This window comes from Suncus etruscus, chromosome 12, assembly GCF_024139225.1.
Source record: "Suncus etruscus isolate mSunEtr1 chromosome 12, mSunEtr1.pri.cur, whole genome shotgun sequence".
NCBI lineage: Eukaryota > Metazoa > Chordata > Mammalia > Eulipotyphla > Soricidae > Suncus > Suncus etruscus.
Genome location: NC_064859.1, coordinates 46057738 through 46072280, shown reverse-complemented (window position 1 = coordinate 46072280; position 14543 = coordinate 46057738). Strand labels below are relative to the sequence as shown.

Below are 14543 nucleotides of genomic sequence, written 5' to 3'. Positions count from 1 at the left end.
CTCACAAGCATTGTTGGGTGAAATCCCTAAGTACAGAGCTCAGAGTAAATGCAAAACAGGGCTTGTTATCACCTCACACATAAATCTACAGAATAAAATATATGGGTTACATGTTTCAAAATAAAAAAATTAAAATAATTAATCACTTCACAATCAGTCTTGATCATTAAGGATTTCATAAAACAAAAGCAATCTTACAAAGTAGTAAAGAAAGATAAAATTTATAATGTATGCGCAGCAGAGAAAATCAAAATCGTGGTCTTCAAATGAATATAATATAAATTTAACCAGCATGTCACAAATGTAGAAAATGTATCTATTTTATCATTTTGAAATTATTCTTTACTATATAAGTTACATAGAATTTAATTTGAGTATTTTTTACAAATTGTATGCAAAACTTAATTTTGCAGATATTAGCTGTTAGTAAACAGGTGCCTCTATAGAACACCATTGCTAAAGTGACTTCTCATCATCATTTTCACTGAGTATCAAAATAATATTTGAGGTTCAGGTTTATACGGGGAATTTCCTGACTAGGCATTGATAGAAAAAATGTTATAGATGCAATAGCACCCTAAAAGTGATAATATGAAGTTCTAATCTCATCTTGCTGGAATAAATTTTTTGTAATTATATTTATTCCCACTGCTATTGCTCAAAGACACCATGAAGGTTGCTTCACATTCACACAGTATAGACACAAAGGTCTGTGTCCAAAAGTTACTTCTCTCATACCAAAAATATAGAAAAAATATTCAGAGGAAGCTTAAGGTGATACAGTGGTGAATATTGAGAGAAAAACAAATATATGTTGGAGACTGTTTGGAATAATTAAAAAGCCCTCTCACTAATCAAAATGAAGTTTCTGAAAATCTTAGCCAAAGTGCTTTTACAAGCTGCATGTGGCCTTCCTTGCCCTTGGATCCAAAGAAATAGAAATAGCCTAGAGCTAGGGAGTTACTAGGCTCCAAGATGTCCTTGTAAAGACAGGGGTCAAAAGGCCCAAGCTGAGATTAGATTTTGTACTTTGTTGCTCAAAAATAATGTAAATCTCTTGACTGATGATAATCTTATTAACCTTGGAAAATCAAGATGTTCCCGTGGAAAATTGCAGCAATTCCTACTGTTCCCCGCCCCTACTCTCTCTGTTTTGCATTGTCTATAAAAGGTCTAATTTTTCTGTTATTAAACGGACTCCTGATCGGACCCTCGTCTCGAGTCTCATTTCCCAGTCCCTCTTCTATTTCAGGCCAGATTCTTCTTCGAGAATTGCAAATTACTGATGTGGTCCCCAGCTTTACCCGCTGGTCGGGGTCCCTGGAAGACCATAAGTGGTGCCCAACGTGGGGCTCGAAGAACAGAACACCCGGCCGAACAGCAAAGGCGTGAGCCCCGGGAACCTGTCCACAAGTCGCCGGTAAGACCCTTATATTAAGGGCAGGGTGCAGGAAGGTTAGACTAAGTGATCACTAACACCGCCGTTCAATCGTCCCAGAGATTTGAGACTATCACCCCGGAAAAATGGGGGCTACTTTATCTAAAGAAGAGGTTTTTATTAAAGATCTTAAGAAAGAGCTGGGTGAAAGAAACGTTAAAGTGAAGAAAAAAGACTTAGTTAAATTTTTTATATGTGTACATGATATTTGTCCATGGTTTGTAGTCACTAGACCCTGAGTAGTTACCACTACTTGGAAACAAATTGGTGATGAGATTTTGCAATACTATACCAAATATGGTAAAGAGAAAGATACAAAGGTTATGCAGTTCTATTGGACTATTCTTGGAAAAATTATTACAGGAGCAGAATTAGACTCTTTTGGGGAAAGCCCCGTTAACAAGGACATTGTTGAAAAGGCTGAAGCCGTTGTAGAAATGGCTTCCCGCAGTCAATCTCGGGCCAGCGGCACCCCTCCCAAAACAGAAAGCCTTATAGATATAGACTTGGAACCCTCCAAGGGCTTTTTCCCCATAATTGCCAACGCACCCACTAAGGAGGAGATTTTAGATACTGAAGACTATCTGTCCCTGCAGGACGAGGCCACCCATTATGATCATTATGATCATGGCCGGTTTTCTCCCTGTGCTCCCCCCCTCCGTATAGCGCAGACCGCCTGCCTAATCTACCCAGGTTCTAGCACAGCAGACTGTCCCCTCTAACTTCAAAAAATGTAAGGCCAACCTAGAGGCACAAATAAGAGAACTTAAGGAGATAAAAAGTCTGGAGGAACAAATTGCCCGGCTTCAAGCCTCTTATGACTCATATCAGTTCTCTGTATTTTTTAATCAACAGCCCAAGCGAGTTACCTTGCCTACCCCTCCCTGCCCCCTCCCATATTCCACTTGCCGAAGGATCGGGGCCGATCCCACCAAAGGGGCACGGGTGCTGTGACTCGCAGCCACAGCCTAGATAGAGCCCAGGCTGCCCAGAGGATTCAGGCTTTAGCTAGGTCCCTTGAGGACATTCAGGAAGAGCCACAAGTCCCTGATAACCCTGAATCTGCACCTTCAGTGGGCAACCACATGGCAGAGATTAGGAGATACCAACGTCTCCAACACAAACCTATAAAAACCCTTTTTCAAGCCATAAATACCTATGGCCATAATGCCCCCTACACCCTCTCTTGCCTCATGCCTGCATTCACAACCCCACCACCAATGAAACTAGGTGGCTACCAGAAAGACTGGTTAAATTATACAATGAACCCAGGGACTCTCTCTCTCTGAGAATTCTTCTCCTTTTTCTCTTGCAGATGGCGAAAATAAAAATGACAGCTTGGCCGCTGAACCTGTAGAATCAGTTCAACAACCTGCCACTACTCTTCTTCCTAACTCTTAGCTCCCTCCCTTCCACCCCTGCTGCCTTTGCTGCAGTTCCTGGCCCTTACCAGGTCTATAACTTTACCTGGGTTATTCTTACTGAAACTGGCGATGTAGCCAATGCCACCTCTATTATAGCTCCCACAGTCCCATGGCCGGATCTTTTGTTCATATGTGTGCTCTTCCTACGCCTAGCGACTACTGGGTCACCCCTGATTTTATTTCTCCTCCCAATGATCTTCAGCCCAAGGCTACTCCTGGCTGCTACAGCACTTTAAGCCGATCATCCTTGCTTGACACACCCATTTATGTGTGTCCTGGAGGCTTCCATAGAGATCAACACGATCGCTCCTTAGCCCACAGTTGTGGACACAGATCTAGCTTTTTTTGCGCTGCTTGGGGCTGTGAAACAACTGGGAATACTTATTGAACACCCTCTTCCTCCTGGGATTTTATCACTGTCCGCCGCCTTCGACCCCCATCAAGCAGCCATTACGTTCCCTGCATCCCTGCTACAAAGGATGGTGCAACACGTTGCATATCCAATTTACCACAGCCGGCAAAAAATACTCTTGGGACAATACTCTTACTTGGGGCCTCACCTTTACTGTACAGGCTATGACAAGGGCTTTACATTTTCCATAAAACTTCTTAAAGAAATCCCCTTTTCTCGCCCCATAGCTGTTGGCCCCAATCATCTTTTGCACCCCTCCAGTGGTGGCCCCTTCTTACCCCAGGCACTGCCCAAGGCGTTGCCCCCTCCTCCGCCCCGCTCCTTCACAGCCAAGCCAGATGCTGCCGCTGCTGCTGTTACTAAGTTCCAGCCTACTATCCCTGCGGGACCTGTCTCCACGGCTGACCTCATCCTGCAAATGGTTAATGCATCTGCCCAAGCTCTCTCCATAACCCCCTACGAACGCTGCTGGATTTGCTACTCGCAGGTCCCACCATTCTATGAAGGCATTGCAGCCTTCGGAACCCCCCTCTACACCCATGACTCTGGTCTCCTTCGCTGGGGTACACAGTCTCAAAGACACGGACTGACAGTGGGACAAGTCGTGGGGTATGGACTCTGTCTCCTTGGCCCCCAAATGATTCCTCCCATTCCCTTGCTAGAAACCTGCAATCAAACATTTCATGTTCATGAACAAGCTCTTTTTCTTATTGCCCCAAATTTCTCCTTTTTTGTTTGCTCCACCGGATTAACCCCTCATATTATCGTTAATGTTTTTCTTGCTCACTGTGATTATTGTGTTTTGGCAATTCTTATGCCCAAACTCACTGTTCGACCCGAATCGGACTTATTGCCTCACTCTGGTACCTCCCCTGGTCTCTCTCGTGCTAAACGCGAACCTGTAACAGCCATCACCCTGGCCATCCTTGATGGCCTTGGCGCGGCTGGTACAGGTACAGGTATCTATTCCCTCATCCGCACTGAGGGGTCTATAGGCTTTCTAACAAACACTGTTGTTAAGGATATAGAGGAGCTTAAAAAGGGTCTTGATTATTTACAACAAACTGTTGGCTCCTTGGCTGAAATGGTATTGCAAAATCGCCGAGCCCTTGACCTTGCCTTTTTAAAGGAGGGAGGAATGTGTGTTGCCTTAAAAGAAGAATGTTGCTTTTTTTAAGATAAGTTAGGCCTTGTTAAGGATAGCATAAAAAAGGTTGAAGAAAGTCTAGCTGAAACCAAGAAAACCTTGGACAGGGAGGAAAGCTGGTATAAAAATTGGTTTTCCACATCTCCCTGATTATCCACCCTTCTATCCACGCTGCTTGGCCCATTCATTGAGTTCATGCTGCTCATTTCTTTTGGTTCATGGGCATTTTGCCACCTAACCGGCTTTATAAAAACCCAGATTAATGAGGCTACAAAAAAATCTGTGGGCATTTACTACCAGCAGCTCCAGCCTCATTAGCCCCCCGTTGCTGATACTACTGAGGGCGAAGAGAGCGCCCCTGAAGAACTGGATTTTGAGGAACTGGAATGGCTCGCTAAGCGAAAGAAATCCTTCCTCACAAGGCTGTGGAAATGCCTTTGACGGGATTAGCCTGGTACCAGTAATCAGGAGCACACCCCATTCTTTAGCTTTGTGCAGGCTCTTAGGGGTAAGGCACTCCAGCCTACATGCACTAATGCAAGAACCTTCTTGCGTGCTCCCCGAGCCGCTACTTTTGGGGTTCTGACACTGGGGGCCCACCAGACAGCCTAAGACAGGGTTTCCACCCATCTTTGAATTAATAAAAAAGGGGGAATTTGTTGGAGACTGTTTGGAATAATTAAAAAGCCCTCTCACTAATCAAAATGAAGTTTCTGAAAATCTTAGCCAATGTGCTTTTACAAGCTGCATGTGGCCTTCCTTGCCCTTGGATCCAAAGAAATAGAAATAGCCTAGAGCTAGGAAGTTACTAGGCTTCGAGATGTCCTTGTAAAGACAGGGGTCAAAAGGCCCAAGCTGAGATTAGATTTTGTACTTTGTTGCTCAAAAATAATGTAAATCTCTTGACTGATGATAATTTTATTAACCTTGGAAAATCAAGATGTTCCCGTGGAAAATTGCAGCAATTCCTACTGTTCCCCGCCCCTACTCTCTCTGTCTTGCATTGTCTATAAAAGGTCTAATTTTTCTTATATTAAACGGACTCCTGATCGAACCCTCGTCTCGAGTCTCATTTCCCAGTCCCTCTTCTATTTCAGGCCGGATTCTTCTTCGAGAATTGCGAATTACTGACGTGGTCCCCAGCTTTACCCGCTGGACGGGGTCCCTGAAAGACCATAAATATATTAACTGAGCTAAAGATAGCAGAGATATTTCTACGTACAAATAAAAACCTTTTTTTTTGTCCCCCAATTTGCAATACAGACCAGGCAAAGGGCCTGGCTTGAGGTGTATATGGAGTATATTTACTGTACCTCCTCTTTCTATACAGTCAGTGTAAAGAACACAGCCTGTGGTAAACATTGGGAGGCCAGTGCAACATTCCTATTACCAATATCCCAAGTGTCCTTCCTCCTCACCCCATGCCAGTCTGTACTCTAGACAGGTTTTCTACAATAAATACAACCATGAGGAACGAATACAACTTTTGCAGAAATTCCCAGTTGTGAATTCAATGTAGAAGATGCGAATTTTTTTACATCCACCTGGGATTTGGGTGCTTAAATTTAATGTATGGTAGTGGGAATCATAGACTCTTCCTTATGCATATTTTCACCTGGGATAAAACATTAAGTAAAAGGCAGAATTCTAAAAAAGAGCAGGTATTGGATTAGGACCAATTTCATGGAATTAAATAGAAAAGACATCCAAAACTTATGATAATATCTTAATATTTTCAGTGCCATCAGAGTGTTTTCATCTTAAATTTCTTCCACTAGATGAGGATTAATACATTTTCTTTATTTACATATATATGTATATACACATACCTTTTGGACCACACCCACACTCAGAAGTGCTCAAAGCTTGCTCAGGGATTATTCCTGTTCAGTGTGAGGGATCATATAGTATGCCAGGTTTAAAACCCTTGTCAGAAGCAGATAAGGCAAACAACTTACCAGCTGTAAATCACTCTGGCCTCTATATTTATATTTAAAGCTAGAATATTTCTAATATTTCTTCTGTCTTGACTGATACTTTCTTTTATTATAATTATCTTTATTTAAACACCGTGATTACAAATATGATTATAGTTGTATGATTACAGTCATGAAAAGAACACCGCATTTCACCAGTGCAACATTCCCACCACCAATTTCTCAGATCTCCCTCCTCCCCACCCCCCACACCTGTACTTGAGACAGGCTTTCTACTTCCCTCATTCATTCATTGTTATGATAGTTTTCAGTGTAGTCATCTCTCCAACTGCACTTATCACTCTATGTGATGAGCTTCATGTCATGAGCTTCACCTACCAGCCCTCATTTCTCTTGTCTCTGAGATACTGTTAAAAATGTCTTTCATTTTTCTTAAAGCCCCCAGATGAGTGAAACCATTCTCCATCTTTCTCTCTCCCTCTGACTTACTACACTCAGCATAATAGATTCCATGTACATCCATGTATAGGAAAATTTCATGACTTCATCTCTCCTGACGGCTGCATAGTATTCCATTGTGTATTTGTACCACAGTTTCTTTAGCCACTCATCTATTGAAGGGCATCTTGGTTGTTTCCAGAGTGTGGCTATTGTAAGTAGAGCTGCAATGAATATAGGTGTAAGGAAGGAATTTTTGTATTGTATTTTTGTGTTCCTCGGGTATATTCCTAGGAGTGGTATAGCTGGATCATATGGAAGCTCAATTTCCAGTTTGTGAAGGAATCTCCATATCGCTTTCCATAAAGGTTGTACTAGACGGCATTCCCACCAGCAGTGAAAAAGAGTTCCTTTCTCTCCACATCCCCGCCAGCACTGCTTGTTTTCCTTTTATGTGATGTGTGCCAAACTCAGTGGTGTGAGGTGCTACCTCATAGTACTTTTGATTTGCATCTCCCTGACGATTAGTGATGTTGAGCATTGTTTCATATGCCTTTTGGCCATTTGCCTTTCTTCTTTTTCAAAGTGTCTGTTCAATTCTTCTCCCCATTTTTTGATGGGGTTAGTTGTTTTTTTCTTGTATAGTTCTGTCAGTACCTTGTAAATTTTAGATATTAGTCCTTTATCTGATGAGTATTGGGTGAATAATTTCTCCCACTCAGTGGGTGGCCTTTGTATTCTGGGCACTATTTTCTTTGAGGTGCAGAAGCTTCTCAGCTTAATATAGTCCCATCTGTTTATCTCTGCTTCCACTTGTTTGGAAAGTTCTATCTCCTCCTTAAACATGCCTTTAGTTTCAATGTCCTGGAGTGTTTCACCTACATGTTGTTCTATATACCTTATAGTTTCAGATCTGATATCAAGGTCTTTAATCCATTTGGATTTTACCTTTGTACATGGTGTTAGCTGGGGGTCTGAGTTCGCTTTTTTGCAAGTGGCTAACCACTTGTGCCAACACCACTTGTTGAATAGGCTTTTTTTGCTCCATTTAGGATTTCTTGCTCCTTTATCAAAAACTAGGTGGTTATATGTCTGAGGAACCTTCTCTGACTACTCAGGCCTATTCCACTGATTGGAGGGTCTGTCTTTATTCCAATACCATGCTGTTTTTATAACTATTGTTTTGTAATACAGCTTAAAATTGGGGAAAGTAATGCCTCCCATATTCCTTTTCCCAAGGAGTGCTTTAGCTTTTCAAGGTTGTTTATTGTTCCAAATGAATTTCATAAGTGTTCGATCCACTTCTTTGAAGACTGTCATGAGTATCTTTAGAGGAATCGCGTTAAATCTGTACAATGCTTTTGGAAGTATTGCCATTTTAATGATGTTGATCCTGCCAATCCATGAGCAAGGTATGTGTTTCCATTTCTGCGTGTCCTCTCTTATTTCTTGGAGCAGTGATTTATAGTTTTCTTTGTATAGATCCTTCACATCTTTAATCAGGTTGACTCCAAGATATTTGAGTTTGTGTGGCACTAAACTAATGTGAATAGTATTGAACTCTTAATGTCCATTTCTTCCCTATCATTATTAGTGTATAAAAAGGCCTTTGATTTGTGTGTGTTAATTTGTAGCCTGCCACTTTACTATATGAATCTATTATTTCTAGAAGCTTTTTGATAGAGTCTTTAGTGTTTTCTAAGTAGAATATCATGTCATCTACAAACAGTGAGAGCTTGCCTTCTTTCTTTACTATCTGGATTCCCTTGATATCTTTCTCTTGCCTAATCGCTATAGCCAGTAATTCCAGTAATGTTAAATAGGAATGTTGAGAGAGGACAGCCTTGTCTTGTACCAGAATTTAGAGGGAAGGATTTTAGTTTATCTCCATTGAGGATAATATTTGCCACTGGCTTCTGGTAGATGGCTTTGACTATATTGAGAAAGGTTTCTTTTATTCCTATCTTGCTGAGTTTTCATCAACAATGGGTTTTGAACTTTATCAAATGCTTTTTCTGCGTCTATTGATATGACCATGTGATTTTTTTTTTATGTTGTGTATTATATTGATAGATTTACGGATGTTAAACCAGCCTTGCATTCCTGGGATGAAACCTACTTGATCAAAGTGAATGATCTCCTTGATGAGGCACTGGATCCTGTTTGCCAGGATTTTGTTGAGGATCTTTGCATCTGTGTTCATCGGGGATATTAGTCTGTAATTTTCTTTTTTGGCAGCATCTCTATCTGGTTTTGGTATTAAGGTGATGTTGGCTTCATAAAAGCTATTTGAAGTGTTCCTGTTTTTTAGATTTCATAAAAGAGTCTGGCGAGGATTGGTAGTAGTTCCTCTTGAAAGTTTTGAAAGAATTAATTCGTGAATCCATCAGGGCCTGGGCTTTTGTTTTTGGGAAAATTTTTGATTACGGTTTTAATTTCCCCAATAGTAATGGGGGTGTTTAGATAAGCTACATCTTCTTTATTCAACCGTGGAAGGTTATATGAGTTCAAAAATGTATCCATTTCATCCAGGTTCTCATATTTGTGGCATAGAGTTTCTCAAAGTATTCTATTAATACCCTTTGAATCTCTGCAGTATCTGTAGTGATCTCCCCCTTTTCATTTCTAATACACATTATCAAGTTTCTCTCTCTTTTGATTTGTGAGTTTTTTCAATGGTCTATCAATCTTATTTATTTTTTCAAAAACCAACTTCTGCTTTCATTGATCTTTCAGATTGTTTTTTGGGTTTCCATTTCATTGATTTCTGCTCTCAGCTTTGTTATACCTTCTGTTTTCCTATGTTTAGTTTCTTTTGTTGATCATTTTCTAATTCTATAAGCTGCATCATCAAGCTATTCATGTATGCTCCTTCTTCCTTCCTGATGTGTGCTTGCAAAGCTATAAATTTTCCTCTCAATACTGCTTTTCCTGTATCCCATAGGTTCTGATAGTTTGTGTTTTCATTGTCGTTAATTTCCAGGAAATTTTTGATTTCTTCTTTGATTTCATCTTGGACCCACTGGTTGTTCAGTAGTAGGCTGTTTAATTTCCAGGTGTTAAATTTTTTCTTCTGTGTCCCTTTGTAGTTCACATCTAACTTCAGAGCCTTGTGGTCAGCAAAGTTAGCCTGCAAAATGTCTATCTTTTTTATTTTATGGAGGTATGTTTTATGTGCCAGCTTGTGGTCTATCCTGGAGAATGACCCATGTATGTTGGATAAGAATGTGTATCCAGGTTTCTGAGGATGGAGTGTCCTATATATATCTACTAGGCCTCTTTCTTCCATTTCTTTTTTCAGGTCTAGTATATTTTGTTGGGTTTCCATTTGGTTGACCTATCAAGTGTTGACAAGCCTGTGTTGAGGTCTCCCACAATTATTGTTTTATTACTGATATCCTTCAGATTTGTCAACAATTGTATTAAATACTTTGCTGGTCCCTCATTGGGTGCATATATGTTTAGGAGAGTGATTTTTTCTGCTGTACAAATTCCTTGATAATATCCATCTTTGTCCCTTACAACTTTTCTGAGTATAAAGTTTGTGTCATCTGATATTAGTATGGCCACCCCCGCTTTTTTAAGGGTGTTGTTGCTTGAATGATTTTCCTCCAGCCTTTGATTTTGAGTCATTGTTTATTCTGACTATTCAGGTGTGTTTCTTGTAGGCAGCTTCAGTTTTTTGATCCATTTCACCACTCTGTGCCTCTTAATGGGTGCATTTAGTACATTGACATTGAGAGAAATAATTGTCATGGGATTTATTGCCATCTTTGTGTAGAAGTTTGGTGTGTTTTTTGTTCTGTCTTGTCTTTAGAATAGATCTTTCACTTTTTCTTTTAAGGCTGGTTTGGAGTCTGTAAAGTTTTTGAGCTGTTGTTTATCTGTGAAGCCATGTATACTTCCTTCAAACCTGAAAGTGAGTTTTCCTGGGTGCAGTATTCTTGGCAAAGCATTTATTTAATTGAGTTTTGTTACTATATCCCACTTCTGCCTTCTGGCCTTGAGTGTTTCTGGTGACAGGTCTGCTATAAATTTCAAGGATGCTCCCTGGAATGTAATTTCCCTTTTCGATCTTGCTGCTTGCAATATTATATCTCTATCTGTGGGTTTCATCATTGTGACTAGGATGTATCTTGGGGTGTTTCTCCTGAGGTCTTTTTTAGCTGGTACTCTTTGGGTATGCAGAATTTGGTCACATGTTTTCTTTAGCTCTGGTAGTTTCTCTGTGGTGATATTCTTGACTATTGATTCTTCCTGGAGATTTTCTTCTTGGGTCTCTGGGACTCCAATGATTCTAAAGTTGTTTCTGTTGTGCTTATCAAAGACTTCTATTTTCATCTCTCATATTCTTTGAGTAACTTTTCCATTGTCTGATGCTTTGATTTAAGGCTTTTTTCCAATCTCTTCTGCTGTGTAAAGTTGTTATGCATCTCATCTTCCAGCGCACTAATTCTATCCTCAGCTGCTTTTAACCTGTTGGAAAGCTCATCCATTATGTTCTTCAATTCATCTACTGAGTTTTTCAGACCTGTTATTTGACCTGATATTTCAGATTGGAATTTTATGATTTCTATCTTCATATTCTCTTGATTTTTATTAGTGTTCTGATTTATACTTTCTTTGAGTTCTGTGAGCAACCTCCATATTTATTCTCTAAACTCCATTTCTGAAAGACTGCTTAGGTGGTTGGCCATTGTTGGGTCATCAGAGTTTCCATCTTCATTCTCTATGGCTGAAGTTGGTCTGTGTAGTTTTCACATTGTCACGCTTATGCTGTGGGTTTTTCTACGTGTTGTGGTGGTATTCATTGGCTAGGTGGAGTGCATGGCCGTGAAGTGAAGCAGTGCAGTGGTGCTCCTCTGCTTCTTTCCCTTATAGGTGGGCTTAAGGGGGCCATCAGAGTCAGCTTTATCTGCAACTCTGGCCCGGAAACACTCACCTCAGCTGAGGCAAGCCCTCAGGGGATTAATACCAGAGAAGATCAAAGTTCCCAGTTTGAAGCAAGCTGGGGGAGGCCCCAAAATGTTTGCCAAGCCTAAGGGGCCCAGCAGTCAGCTTTATCTGCAACTCCGGCCCGGAAACACTCACCTCAGCCGAGGAAAGATGTCAGGAGATGGATGCCAGAGAAGATCAAAGTTCCCAGGTTGAAGCAAGCCTGGGAAAGCCCCAAAAAATGACTGATACTTTCTAAAGAGGGTCACAATTATTCTGTTTCATACAAATATTTTACTATTTTAAAGTAACATACAATACTTATAATCATACTATGTATCCACAGTGATGCCTCTTACTACTGAAGAAAGTTCAGGTGGAGTCATTTCATGCCAATGCACCACACTACCAGAATTACATGAATCTCCCTCCACTTCTTGGCTCTAAGTATTCCCTGTAACCAATAGTATCTGTGGGAATACTTATGTTTCCTTTAAACCAAGCTAATAAGGTTGATGATCCAAAAGATCATGAAAACAGCTCTAGATAGGAACTGTCTTTGATTTGAGGAGACTGTCAGGGTATAAAGGAAAGGGCTGAAACATCTCACTTTCAGAGAAGCTACAGTTCTCTATTTTTCCCCTTTGTTGGTTCCCCACTTTGTTTTCTTTTCTAAAGATCTTGTAGAAATCTTTCTTTTTTTGGAATTATAGAAAAGATTAGAAAGTTGGGGCTGGGGCTGGCGAGGTGGCACTAGAAGTAAGATGTCTTCCTTGCAAGCACTAGCCAAGGAAGGACCATGGTTCGATCCCCCGGAGTCCCATATGGTCCCCCCAAGCCAGGGGAAATTTCTGAGCGCTTAGCCAGGAGTAACCCCTGAGCATCAAACGGGTGTGGCCTGAAAAACCAAAAAAACCAAAAAAAAAAAAAAAACCAAAAAAAAAAAGAAAGAAAGAAAAGAAAGTTGGGGCCAGAGAGATAGCACAGTGATTTTTGCCTTGCAAACAGTCAATCCAGACCTAAGGTGGTTGGTTTGAATCCTGGCATCCCATATGGTCCCCCATGCCTGCCAGGAGCTATTTCTGAGCAGATAGCCAAGAGTAAACTCTGAGCACCACTGCATGTGGCCCTAAAACAAAAACAAAAACAAAAAAAAAGAAAAAGAAAAAGAAAAGATTAGACAGTCCAAATATGTTACTGCCAAAAAGTTCCTAAAAAGAGGGCCCAGAGAGATAGCACAGCGGCGTTTGCCTTGCAAGCAGCCGATCAAGGACCAAAGGTGGTTGGTTCGAATTCCGGTGTCCCATATGGTCTGCCAGGACCTATTTCTGAGCAGACAGCCAGGAGTAACCCATGAGCACTGCCGGGTGTGGCCTAAAAACCAAAAAAAAAAAAAAAGTTCCTAAAAAGAGAGTCTCCCTTACTGTCTCTCAAGAATATCAGATAAACTCTCTGCCATATGTGGTTATCTTATCTCCTTCCACATTAATTTTTCTCAGGGACATCTGAGATGAATTGTTCAGATATAAAACACCTTGGCTTTTTTTTTAAGAGTATATGGCTACGGAATTAAATGTATAATGTGTAGTTATGAGAGGCTATTTGGGGGAAATTTTGGAATAGATTTAAGATTTATGATGTGGAAAGAAAAATTTTAATATCAGAGACTAGTGATTTTCACAGACATATCTCTTTTCCATAGTAAATCATTCTCATCCAAATAATATATGAGTCCTAAATTTTCCCTCAACTGTGAAAAATTAAGTTGAATGATTAGATCTTTGGGTACATATTTTGATTGCTGTCTTTTTATTGCTTTTTTGCACTAGTGTGATTGGAATAATTTTTGAAAATTTTGCAGTACTGGGAATTTAGAAAAATTTCTTGGATGTACTTTTGAGCAATCTGTCAGGAGCACAATACTATAATTGATCTGTATATTCTTTTAATTTAAATAAAACAACATTATTAAAATTTAATAAAACAATAAATAAATAAATAATAAGTGGGCCTATGAACAGAATGTGCTGGTAAAATCACAGAAGTAGTGAAGGCAAAAGAAAAATTGTCTTCAAGGCCAGAATAATGTTGCAAATTTGCTTATTCAATATAGCTACAAGGTGTGAAGTAAATATGAAATAATTTATCAATGCATAGGTAACACAGTATTTTCATAAAACAGAGTAGATTTTCATTCGATCCACCATTGTGTAGGAACAGAAAAATGTTTTAAATTTATTTCAGTTTTGACTGATTACTTGATATGCAAAGCTATATTTTTGGATTGTAAATCATTCCAGAACACAAAGAGAAGACAATTTTCTTAAGAAATATGACTTATTTTCCTTCATCAAATTTTCAATCTCTATACTGATATGCAAGCGCAATGATGGGGGGGTGGGTGTGGGGGCTTATAAAGGTTCTAGTATTTTACCATTAATCAAATCAACACAGTGGTAGTATAAGTAACACTTCTTTATATCTAGGTATGACGTTTTCCTCTAACACATATAAATGGTTTCTATTAGACCATACATTCATAAAAGTTCAGAGTAACATTATTTTTATTGGCATCAAGGCTTAAAAAGGCAAATGTCATTTAGTAGGCAATTTGATTTATATTTAATGCTTGTATCTTTGAATAAATTATCATAAAATTGAAAAATAAATCAGTCATAGATTATAATGCTCTATATGTGAGCATTATAGGTGGTTATAGTTAACCAGATGTCCAATGATTTTATCTTAACTAAATTTTATATAATCAAGTTTTCTCCTAAATTAATAAAAATAATAAAATGAATAAAATTTG

General features: G+C 39.6%; 1 non-coding gene and 1 pseudogene across 1 annotated transcript; both read right to left on the bottom strand.

Annotated features, from left to right (window-relative positions):
- The window catches only part of LOC126024534 (small integral membrane protein 8-like), a 1114930-nt pseudogene that overhangs the window by 594163 nt on the left and 506224 nt on the right, over positions 1-14543 (bottom strand).
- On the bottom strand, positions 5660-5792 carry LOC126025444 (small nucleolar RNA SNORA51). The gene has a single exon (XR_007501448.1). It is a non-coding gene; the product is annotated as a small nucleolar RNA SNORA51 (small nucleolar RNA).